Genomic DNA, 13,869 nt, shown 5'->3' with positions numbered 1-13,869 from the left:
TATTCTGTCACTTGAAATGCTAGTCTACGTGATTGCTCTTAAACAAAACATCGAAGGAAATAACTGAGATGTACTCTGTTGGTCTGCTTAGTTTTACAGTGAATCCTAAGTAAAGGTTTGAAAGGAACTTCAGCTTCAGACTTTCTCTTGGGAAGCTGATAGGTCTATATTCTCTAATGTTGCTAGCTCATTGCCACACACAAGTGGGGGCAGTACATGGCCGGATCTAGAATAGGGCTGGGAGGGGCAATGCCCCCCCAAATATTTCTTCTGCCCCACCTAATTGGTCAATGTTAATTGACAGCTATTGAATCTGCCAATCATACTTTTCTAATTCCGTCCCGTCTGAATTTCGAGGGTGCTGATTTGCTGGTTGGATAGTATAAATAGCAGAAGCGTTCCCCCTACCATTCCACACTGTGTGCATCACTTGCTGTTACATACTTCAGTAGAGAGGGCTTAGCTATATTTCCATAAAGGTTATAGGCTACTAGATATAATATCTATTCTTGTTGCTGGTTTAAAATTTAGACCTTTAACTGTAGTGTTAGTGTTTGTATTATTCTCGTTTTGAATAAGGTTCGTTTTTTAGCTAATGTGCATGTTAGCTTTCTAAGGTGATCTAGCCAGTTAATTTGTTAACACTGGTCATTCCTTAACTGTGTTATAAGCAGGGTGGGAATTTATGGCGGCCACGTCGTTGCCCCTTGCGTTGGCCGTGATGTCCCTTTGAAAATCGGAGGTACACAGGCCACTGTGGCCTTGGTGCCCCTTTCTTTCTATATTCTGCTTTGCATCCGACTAGCCATTTTTATTTAGCCTATGGCCTGTCAAATTGAGCTTAGCATTCACAACGCAAATTAATTTAGCCTATGTTTTTTACGCAGTGGTGAATGTGACAGCGCGCGGCAAGAAAGAAAGTGCGTCCAAATTCACCCATTCTTTGCTGAACTATACTCCCGATAGCCTATTCTTCACAGAGATATAACATGTATCACATCACACGAAAGAGCTTTTTCTCAGCTTTTAAACGATGTTAGCCGCAAGTTGTTGTGATAGACGGTTCGCAAGAAAAGTAACTTTAATTTATCAGAGTGTCTATTTACACCCCTGGTATGAATAGCCTTGGCCACACAGCTGAGCTATTCACACCCTGTGACATAACAACAAAAAGACGTTGCTCACGTGCACAAAATGTGGCTGGCATTCGTTTTTTCGTCAGCAGAAAGTGAATTCTGAAAGGTTTTGGCACTAATATCTGTTCAGATTAAGTTTTAGATTGAAAAGTTGTGTTTTATTTTCATACTCTTGGTTCAGTGAACACATACAACCGTCAGAAATTTTGTGAATATGACGTTCAGGCCTATAAACTATAAGTTTACCCGCAAACACCTCTTATATGCACAGAGAATCACAGGCTCAGTCCCTGCCTCAGTCATTGCAAGCGCCTCTGATTTATTAATCACCACTATGTGGATACTGTTTTTAGAATTGATTTAGATTAAGTGTTAGTTAGTATAATTTGTATTTTTGTAATTTGTATTTTAGTATATTTTTATATATTGTATTAAGTGTTAGTATAATTTGTATTTTAGTATATTTTGCATATTCTTTATCTTCTACTGACTTTACTGCTTAGTTGTGTTTTTATATTATATACTTTAATTACTCTTTCTGCTGTTAAAGAATGTGTTTGTGTTGTATGTATGCTGCTGAGACCTTGAATTTCCCCTGGGATCAATAAAGTATCTATCTATCTATCTATCTATATGTGGAAGAGGATAGTGCAGTGGTCACATACATGGGATAGCATGTGGGAGACCGGGGTTTGAATCCTGTGTGAAGCATTTTAGCAGAGTGAGTGTGCATGTGTGTTGCGCAATTTGAACAAGAAATCAATTCTCAAACGGAAGTTTTGATTGCAACAATTAGCTAGTTCATGCACCAAGGTGTAAATAGCATACTGTACTATATACACCAGGGTACGAATAGCATCCACTTCTAACTATACATTGATGCAAATAGCATACCTTACTCAGAGTGTCTATTACACAGGTGAGCTATTTATACCCTGTTACGTAACAACAAAAAAACATGTTGCTTGTTTTTTTATTTTTTATTATTACATTGTGTGATCAATATGCCAGAATAAATCACAGGGGTGCAAATAGCATACACTGATATTTGTACCAGACGGGGTATTACTAGAACACATTGCTGTGTGCACCGGGGTACGAATAGCATACATTGATATTTGTACCAGACGGAGTACTAATAGGACACATTGCTGTACACTGCTGTGTGCACCGGGGTACGAATAGAATTCACTTCTAATTGCACCAGGGTACGAATAGCATACACTGCTAATTGTACCAGGGGTGCAAATAGCCTTACCCTTAAAGGAACACGCTCTGAGCGAGAGAGGCACACACACTAGAGATGCGCTGATGGGCTATTATTTCAACCATAACTGCATAGCAAAACTTATCATCCATCAGCCATCCATCAGCACCAAAGTTTGTTGACCAATTTTCAAAACTGCACCTGCCCACCATCCGCTGGTTGTTTTAATAGGCTATATGGGTGATGCAGCGCTGCTGACGTGAGGCTGAAAGCCCTTGCCTGTTCTAGAAAGACTGATCTAATGCAGCAAATATATTAAAAGGCTAAAGTCGTACATTGGCCATGTTGTAGCCTATCCCCAGAATATCAGCAGCAAACTCAGTCTCTGTCGCGCAAAACAGTCTCCAAATAAAACGCACATTGGCCTGTTGCCTGCCAGCTTGTGACAATATATCGTCCAAAATGCTTGATTGCATTGCATTCTCCACATTTTTAGCATTTTCATGTACCACATCAGCATTTTTGTTCAGTGAATCTTTTGTAAATTGCTTTACAATTACCGTAAATAGGCATCTCTAGTGTGTGTGCCTCTCTCGCTCAGAGGGGAGGGAGAGGCTGAGGGTCGATCCAGCATGGATTCTAAACTCTGTGGTGGATAGGATCTACAATTAGGTGTTAATAATATTACCACGCTATAGGTCGAAGTACTCCCAAGTGCTATTGTGCCACACATTGTAGTTCTCATGTTTATTCGCTTGGAAAATCGTCACGTTTCATGTTGTGTGCCCTAACATTTTTCATCAACTACTCGTGCAACTGTATTTAAGTAGGTAAAACGTGGAGGTGTTTGAATACTGCTATGTGCCTCTCTCTACGGCCACGGCAGAGCCCGCTAGCATAGCAACATGCTAACACATTCGGCCGCGCGACAGAGCGTTTGAGTGCACCTACCGACGCGGGAGAGGTACGACTCAACTCGTGAAAGTTACGGTAAGAACATATATCACTACTGATTTTGGGTGGCGTGTTCCTTTAATTTATTCATGTTACATTCTGCGCCCATCTCCCTACCCATTCATCTCGGTGGAATACTTCACGAATTTTTCCCGAACACATGACAAACCATATATCAGAAGAAACAGCAGACCTTACAGAATTCAAAGGTGTAAAGCATTCCCCTGTACATTTAGCCATTCCAGAGTAATCCGGTTTTACATTTGCAGCAATGTCTAAATGCATGTCTCCAACTTTGGGCTTCAAGTTTCACTATGTGTTTAAATTGTTCAATACATGATTTCATAACAGGCCAAATACAAAATAAATGTTAAATATAGCCTAGATATCTGTAAATATTAAAATCAGTAATGTAATATGTCATGTTTGCTATTAAATAAGGGTTTCAAGGTGAAAAGTAAGGCATTTGTAGGTGAAACTGAGCGGTTTTGTTGCGTAGTGTAAATGTTGTGTGTGTATGTCAGGGGGGCGGGGGTATTCATTGTGCCCACCCCAAATTTCTATTTGCCCCCCCAATCTGAGCAGCCTAGATCCGGGCCTGGGGCAGTAATTGGAAATGTGTCATAAATCATAATTATCTCGTAATCTCATAATTATGAGATAATATGTCATAATTATGAGATACTATCTCGTAATTATGAGATAATTATCTTATAATTATGAGATACTATCTCGTAATTATGAGATAACCTGATTTTTTTTTTTTGTGATGTGAATGCAATGCGCCACCGTAAATGTTGGTATTGATATTGAAGAATCAGAAGCATTTATGTAAGCCTATACTGTCTTCACAATTAGGCTATACTTTATTAGGCTACTTTACAGTTGCTTATTAAAAGTAGCCTAATAAAGTAATAGTGAACAGACACACATCATTTCAATGTAAAAACACATATTATTTAGGATGATTACCCTCGCAAAGAAGGACGAGGAGATGGAGAGACAGAGAGGGAGAGAGAGAGATACAGAGAGTGGCCTACCTATGCAGCTGCTTTATCAAAGGGAGGTACTGATCTCAAACAGATAAAAACAATGCTACAACTAATATGTGACAATCTGTTCCACTAGTGGAGGGGGGGGGGGGGTTATGTGACTAGTTTGTGTTTGTGTGTGTGTGTGTGTGTGTTTGTGTCTTGTGTCTAGTGTCTGTGTACGTGTACGTGTACGTGTACGTGTGTGCGCACACCTGAGGGGTTAGAAGGGGTAAGGATTAATATGTGGGTGGGGGTATATGTTATAGATATATGTGTAACAGTTCCAAGCATCTATCTGTCTGTCTACTTGTCCCTGTCCTGTATGTCTGTTTGTCTGAGTCCATATGTGAAAATCATACAAGCCATGATGACCTTCTGGGTTTTTTTCCTTTGTCTATTAGTACCATATTAGACATATTAGATACATAGTTCTAGCCACAGCTATTACATTGATGTACTTGAGTAGTAAAACATTACTAATTCTGGCAAACTAATATATATATATATCATACAAAAAACAAATGACATCAATTAAAATCACTAGCTATAACATACAAGGGTTGTACTCGTCTGCTTTTGGTGACAAGAGTACACACCCTGACTTTGTAAATCTTGTATATAGTTCAGATATTATCATAGTGCTAGAAACATGGAGTAGAGAAGGACATGTATGCCAATCCATTCCCAATTATAGGGAACTCTGTATCCCTTCTGTTAAAGATCCCAAAGTCAAATGAGGAAGACATTCTGGGGGAATTATTGTATTGTATAAAGAATACCTTGCAAATCATATCTATCCTGTAAAAAAAGGGAAGTCACATATATGGATTAAGTTAAAAAAGGAGCTCACTTCCTCAGATATTGACATTTATGTATGTGCCATTTATATATCCCATAAAGAGTCGCCTTATTATTCTGAAGAAATATTCCAAATTTTACAATCAGAAATCATACAATTCCAATCAGAAGGATCGGTCTTGCTAATGGGGGACATGAACGCAAGAACTGGCAGAGAATTAGATTATATTAACTCAAATGGCTATACATATATTACTGACACACAAATGAGTAACATCACTCATCTTGAAAAACCACGCCAGAGCAATGACAGTATTGTAAACAAAAATGGCAAACAGATACTCCAACTATGTAAAAGCCTAGGTCTCTTCATAGCTAATGGTAGAACAAGGGGTGACTCTCTGGGTAGGTTCACCTACTGCTCCCATCTCGGCAACAGCGTTGTAGACTATGCTATTACTGATGTTGATCAAAGTTTAATCAATTACTTTATGGTGATGCCCCAAATCCCACTTTCAGATCATAGCCATATTACACTAAGTCTAAAAAAGAATAACTCTGAAGCATTGCTAAAACCAGAAAGCAAATTATATTCCCTTCCAACTCAATTTCGTTGGGAAAAAAACAGTGTACACCTTTATGAGGCTGAACTTAATAGTACCCAAACAGAAAATTTGATATACACATTTCTGTTCACAAAATTTCAAGAAGACCGAGAAGGCATAAATCAAGCAACAAAACAGTTATCAGAAATATTTACATCAGTGGCCAGTAAAACACTGAAAATGAAAAATACAAATAAAAAAAGGAAGACTTCGACTGCAAAGAATGAATGGTTCGACAAAGAGTGTCAGATTTCAAGAAAACAATTAAGAGCTCTATCAAATAAAAAGCACAGGAACCCTGCAAACCAAAACACACGGTACTTATACCAACAAGCTCTTACCCAATATAAAGCATTGCTAAGACAGAAAAAAGCTATGTACATGACAAAAAAGCTACAAAATATTGAGGAAGCTGTAGACCAAAATTCCTTTTGGGAACTATGGAATAAATTAGAAACTTCCAAAAAACCCAAACTTATTCCCCTATGTGATGCAAACATCTGGACTGATCATTTTAAATACCTTTACAGTAAAGATGAATTAGATCCTCTCCAAACTCAACTGATCGACAAATTACACAAATTAGAAACAGAAGTAAAATGCAATCGGAATAGCTTAGACACCCCTGTGTCTTTAATTGAGCTAATTCAAAAAATTAAATCTCTCAATAATAAAAAAGCATGTGGATCAGATGGGATACACAATGAAATGATAAAGTATAGCAGCCCAATCTTGATGCATGCCATTCGTAAACTTTTCAATTTAATCTTAACAGTCGGCCATTTTCCACAATTATGGAAAGAAAATCAAATTGTCCCAATTTTCAAAAACGGAGATAAATTCAATCCAAATAATTACAGAGGTATTACCATAAACAGCAATTTAGGGAAGCTGTTCTGCAATATAATTAATACCAGACTGATGGAATTTCTGCAGGGAAATAAGGTCATCAGTAGCTGTCAGATTGGATTCATGCCAAAGCACAGAACCACTGACCATATACATTACAAACACTTATAGATAAATATGTACACAATAAAAAAAAAAAAGGAAAAATATTTGGTTGTTTCATTGATTTCAAAAAAGCCTTTGACTCAGTTTGGCATGATGGTCTCTTGTTAAAACTAATTGAAAATGGCATTGGAGGAAAAACGTATGACATCATCAAAGATATGTACAACAACAATAGGTGTTTTGTGAAAATCCATGACAAAAGAACAAAATACTTTGAACAGGCCAAAGGAGTTCGACAAGGTTGCAGTCTAAGCCCAACACTATTCAACTTATACATTAATGATCTCGCAACAGACATTGAGAAATCGAAATTTCCAGGACTCACAGTACAGGGGAGGGAAATTAAATGCCTCTTATTTGCCGATGACTTGCTACTGCTATCATCAAGTGAGGAGGGTTTACAAGAGAGCCTTTCAATTCTAGAAAACTATTCTCTAACCTGGAACCTCCCAATAAATATAGATAAATCCAAAGTAATGATATTTCAGAAAAAAGCACGCTCTAAAGGGAGCAAGAACGACTTCACCCTTGGGTGAGATAAGCTCTGTCAGGTGACAAATTATAATTACTTGGGCCTGACAATTTCATCATCAGGAAGTTTTGATTTGGCAATAAAATACTTAACCGATAAAGCACGTAAAGCCTACTACACAATAAAAAAATCGGTTTACCAATTCAACCCTCCAGTAAGGTTGTGGCTGAAAATGTTTAACTCTGTCATCAAGCCCATTATTTTGTATGGGAGTGAGATTTGGGGCACCAAGTACCAATTTAATTATGATGCATGGGACAAAAGCCCAATTGAAATATTTCATCTTGAAGTCTGCAAAAACATCCTAGGAGTACACAGACATGCATCAAATCTTGCTTGCAGGGCAGAACTTGGCCGATTTCCTCTTTTAACCGATATACAGAAAAGAGCATCCAAATTTTATTATCATTTACTTTTTTCCAACACCAATGCATGTCATTATAGTGCCCTTCTACGAAGACGTTTGCTACCCGTTTTAGCAACTTTTCTGCGGGTACCCGTCGGATACCCGACCCGTTGCAGGACTCTGCGCACACACACACACACACACACACACACTGGGGTGCATCAGGAGAACACACACACACACACACACACACACACACACACTGGGGCACATCAGGAGAACACACACACACACACACACACACTGGGGCGCATCAGGAGAACACACACACACACACACACACTGGGGCGCATCAGGAGAACACACACACACACACACACACACACACACTGGGGCGCATCAGGAGAACACACACACACACACACACACACTGGGGCGCATCAGGAGAACACACACACACACACACACACACACACACACACACACACACACTGGGGCGCATCAGGAGAACACACACACACACACACACACACACACACACACTGGTGTGCATCAGGACAACACACACACACACACACACACACACACACACACACACACACACACACACTGGGGCACATCAGGAGAACACACACACACACACACACACACTGGGGCGCATCAGGAGAACACACACACACACACACACACACACACACACACACTGGGGCGCATCAGGAGAACACACACACACACACACACACACACACTGGGGCGCATCAGGAGAACACACACACACACACACACTGGGGCGCATCAGGAGAACACACACACACACACACACACACACACACACACACACACTGGGGCGCATCAGGAGAACACACACACACACACACACACACACCGGCGAGAATGTGCTCGGGGTTTTCCGCGACCTGCTGAGCCGGACGGACACACCGCAGACGCGCAGGGCCACACTGCCTCGTGTGGAGGGAGGGAAGAGCAGCAGCTGCAACATGTCCTAGGAGTCTTGACTGGGGCAGCCGTGGCCTACTGGTTAGTGCTTCGGACTTGTAACCGGTTCCAACTGTGTGCTGAGTTTCACTAGACCAGATTTCCCTTACGGGATCAAGAGTATGTACTGTATACTTGTGCTTCTACTTATAACCAAAACACAGACACGAACGCGCTATGCCTGCGCTCTACGAGAAAATGACAGTGAGACAAAGAGATTAGAGACACGACGTAAGTGGATGGCCGTGCTATGTGGACAAATGATGAGACGTTGTAATTTTAATGCTTCTTAAAGGCCTGCTCTGTAACTCCAGTCATTTCTCTCTTCTTAAAGGCCCACTCTGTAACTCCAGTCATTTCTCTCTTCTTAAAGGCCCACTCTGTAACTGTAACTGTGTGCAATGTGCTGTATATGTCACCCTTATGTCCTCCTATTTCTGTTTTGTTTTTGTTTGTCTGTTGTGTTCTGTTTATTCTGTTAATGCATATGTCACCATTATGTATTTAATTTTACAGTGTGTTGTCCTATGTCACCTGCCTAGGGACTGCAGATGAAAAGTAGTTCTTCTTACTAATTCTGGCATATTTACATGGTGTTTATTACACAATGTTCATTAATATGCATTGTATAATGTCCCTATCAAATAAACCAATAAACAATAAACAATAAACAACTCCAGTCATTTCTTAGCCGATTTCTCACTTTTATTGCCACATTTTTCTCCACGGAGCTTTGGGGTGCAAATTCCAACCCAACCATCTCTTTGGTATTTTTGCTGGCTCTGCCATGATGAACATCTAAAAACTGATGCCTTCTCATAGCTAGCCGGCATGGCATGATGAACATCTAAAAACTGATGCCTTCTCATAGCTAGCCGGCATGGCTGGTAATTGAAGGGGGCGTGTGTATATCCAGAGAATTTTAAGTTTTTAGTGTTTCTCGCTCGTTCTCGCTTCTCAAGAGACGGGACGCTAGTGCAGATCTTGCAAGGCTGGTTTCCGCGGAGACGGGAGAAAGCCGCCATTCTCACCACAACAGGTCATCTAACCATCACAATGATTTCTAAACTGTGTTATTAAGTTTAAAATGTTGCATAGTTTCCCTTTAACATGAAATTGTGAAGTATTTGGGGAGTTCATCATCGACAGTACATAATAAAATTAAAATATTCAGAGAATCCAGAGAAATCTTTGCAAAAAAGGGAAAGAGCTGAAAATCAATATTGGATGATCGTGGTCTTTTGGACCTCAGATGGCACTGCATCAAAACCTGACATATTTCTGTAAAGAAAATCATTGTTTGGGATCAGGAAAACCCTGTTTATGAGCGCAGTAAACTCTACCATACAACAGAAATGCCAGAAAAGCTTGTTTAAAATGGACTGAGGTAACGTGGAAAAAGGTCCTGTGGTTAGACCTATCACAATGTGCAATTCTTTTTGGAAATCATGGACTCATGGCTAAAGAGGAGAGGGCCTATCCAAGTATCCAACCTATCCAACTTGTTTTAGTGCTCAGTTCCAAACCCAACATTTAACGGTGTGGAGGTGCATTAGTGCCTACAGCATGGGCAGCTTGCACATTTGGCAAAGCACAATCAATTCTGAATGACGTATACAGGTTTTGAGCAATGTCTTTTAAGGAAGACCTTGAATATTTCAGGAAAATAAAATGAATTCTGCATATCTAAATAGTGTTTCTCCATAGAGTAAGAGTGCATGGTGCTAAAATGCCAGTCCAGACTTATATGCATGGAATGAAAAACAGGATTAAGAATATACTGTTGAGCAATTGAATCCTATCAGGCAGGAATGGGACTACATTTCATCATCAAAACAACTCAGCACAGTGGTTAAAGCAACAGCAAAGAGTTTTTTGTGCCTTAAAATAATGTTTCCAAAATCGTTTTAGTGGTTCATCAACTCGTAACAGGGTGAACGGCACTTTCTGCATTTGCTTCGCGACCCTCTATCGGCTATAACCGCACTATGTAAGTTTGCCGGATCGGGTAGCGGATCTGTAGTTCGATGGAATGAAACATGAGAAACTACAAATTTGACTTGCATCTGATGTCGCAATACATCGTACTTTCATAAAATCATGCAACATATTCTACCTTGTCTGTGGACATTGTTATTTGCAAAGCCGGTGCTGGATAAACAAATAGTGCGTGCGACAGAGGAAAAGTTCTTTGGTGTTGCTTTAACATTCCCTGTCCCAACTTTTTGAAACATGTTGCATCAAATTCCAAATCAAAAAGGATGAAATGCCCGCACACTGCTAAAAACTCCCATACATTTATTGTGTACCAGGCTTCCACCCGGCTGGGGCTTCCTCGGGCAAAGGAGGGAGTTTTAGCAGAGTGTGGGCATTCCATCCTTTCTGAGTTCTAGTTCCATTTGCCCTGCAGCTCACCGACGGGGATGTGCACACTACTCTGTCATATTCAAAATATATTCAAACATATATTTTCCAAGAAATAGGCCAAATTTTAATTTTCAACATTTTATATGTCATTTTTGCAGATAAATATGGGTTTATGAGATGTGTTATTTTGTATATTATCACATTCTGTTTTTATTTGCATTTCACACCATGTCCCAACTTTTTCTGATTTGGGGTTGTAAATTAGCCTGGCTAACGTCAGACCTCATCTCATTGAGATGGGGTCTGGGAACTAGACATTCATTTTCTCGTATTTGAAACGTGGTTTACGAGCCCAGAGCCGTTGATTTGGCGCTCCGAATGTCTATCAAATGCGTCTGTACGTAGCTCATAACCGCTTCGGTGTGTCGTCATCGTATTGCTGCCCTCCCTCCGTTCAGTGATTGGTTACTTTGTTGAGGTGAAAACGAAGTCCATAGAATCCAGGCTGCCTATAGCAGTGTGAATAAAATCACGCGCGTAAGGCAGCATGGGAAAACCCAGGCTAGTTGTAAATAATTAGCCTTTCCAACTCAGAGGCGTAAAAGCATTGAGAAAGTGAAATATTTGTACTGCCCCTTTAATGATTAGCCTATTTTACTACATGCGTAAAAGCATTGAGAAAGTGAAATATTTGTAATGCCCCTTTAATGATTAGCCTATTTTCCTACATGCGTAAAAGCATTGAGAAAGTGAAGACGCCCTTTAAATTATTTTTTGCAAAGGACCTCTGCATGGCTGTCGGGGCTGTAGGCAAACAGGTAGGTGTGTGCAGAGCAAAAGCACTAGCTAAATGCTGACTGAGTCGCTTTTGGCTCAACTGTGTGCAGACATGCGGGCAGGAGGATAGGTCAAATAAAGGCCGTATTGTGTGTGTGTGTGTATGTGTGAGAGAGAGAGCTTTGGCTGTGTTTATGTTATCTATAAGATGAAGTGTTTTACACACACACACACACACAGAGTAGCTAACAGAAACATTTACACAGCCAACTCTCTTTCACACACACTCACACACGCTCTCTCTCTCTCTCTCTCTCACACACACATTGCTTGTCCACACATTTAGACTAATTTAAATGCTTGTTCACACATTTAGATACATACACTAACAAACCCATCGACAACCTGATACCATTCATAGGCTAGGCTACTACAGTGTTTTTCAACCTTTTTTGTGCCATGGCACACTTTTGACACTTAAAATGTCCCACGGTACACTAACATCCTGTGTGAAGAAAAAATAAACATACCATAGCCTAAAATTTCAAATAATACACAGATATGGCCTTATTATGGCTTCTATGCAAGACCTGCTCAATAAAACAAGCGCCCTCTGTTTCATTTGTAGGTGACTATATCTAATTTAATTGTTGTTATGAACTGGATATGTGATGATTCTGTGAATACTGGATATGGGGCCCCCATTGTACAATGCCTGCATACACTCTAAAAAATACTGGGTTATTTTCTCAACCCAAACGTTGGGTTGAGGCTGTCAGGGCATTTTGTGGGGTTGTTTTTACTCATGTTGGGTTTTTTTCTGTAACCCAGCTTGTTGGGTTGATAGTTTAGGACAGCGCCCCTCCTCTCTCCCACCTGACGTGGAGTACACTACCCAGCACCTGGGTGACTTTAACACAGCTGCATAGTTATTTGAGAGTTCGAAAAAACATCGTTATTCTTCCAACCGTCCAGTCCACCAGCTGTCAGCATGCAATGGAAATCAGGCGATTTCGTAAGGTATGTGTCTTTAACTTTTTTTAAAAATGACTGATTTTAAAAGTCCACCCAGAGATGTAGAAGCTACCCTTCATGATATGAATGGATATTCTGCCTGCCAATTTCGTTCAGCCTCAAACAGGTTAACAATTGTGTCATTCATGCTAACGTTAGCTAACATTAACTTACAATTACTGTTCATGTTAAATATACACAAAGACAGACTCATAAAAACATAGTTCTTTGTTCACTGGGTATGAACTGCTGACAGAAACAAAACGAACTTTTACAACGAACTAAAATGAGCATACCAAGCTGGTTGACATTTAGCAGACCATATAGCTAGCATCAATGCTAGTTAAATATGCTTTGTGGTTGTAGCCTAGACTATGGTTGCAGCTAACGTTTGTCAGCTAATATTAGCCAACACAGTTGAAGTAATGTTAGTCTCTTCACAAGCCACACATACGGTAATAATAATGGCAAACAACATCTTATTAATTCATTCAGGGTAGCTTCATATTATAGCCATGTAACTTAACATTACTGGGTGTTTTTGGTTGTAGCAGAGAAGACGGGCTCTGGTTGTAGTAGCACTATCAGACAGTCTTTTAGATAACGTTACCCGGTAACGTTAGCATCTAGAACTAGAAACTACAAGTTATTATAACTGCATAGACTAGGTGGTCATGGTTTCCGAGTGTGTTGCGCTAATAATTTGTCTCTTGGTGAATTTTTAATGTTTGTCAACATCATTCAATGATAATGGTTCATGAAAATCTTGATATAAAGTTCTGTAAATAACAGTGATTAATGCACTCTTTTTTTTTTCTTTGATTCACAGGGGTGATCCCCAAAACGGACGGTGGAATCTGCCTGCCTTCATGGAAGTATCACAAGCTTTTTCTAGCTATCTGTTAAAAAAATAAACTGCCAAATAAATAAATGTCGAACTGTTTTATTTCATTGCATGGCTATTGTTGCCCATTGGATGGATTTTAAAACATTATATTGTAACATTAATGATTTGCAAACATTTATTTGAATTATTATCAATTAATAGTGATTGGATTAAGGAGAAAAATAAGATACTTAGAATAACCC

Source organism: Alosa pseudoharengus, unplaced genomic scaffold (genome assembly GCF_046254945.1).
Source record: "Alosa pseudoharengus isolate Yale_2024_CS ecotype anadromous, Long Island Sound unplaced genomic scaffold, YU_APseudo_1.1 YU_APseudo_1.1_scf_42, whole genome shotgun sequence".
Lineage (NCBI taxonomy): Eukaryota > Metazoa > Chordata > Actinopteri > Clupeiformes > Clupeidae > Alosa > Alosa pseudoharengus.
Note: the sequence above shows the minus strand (reverse complement) of the source record.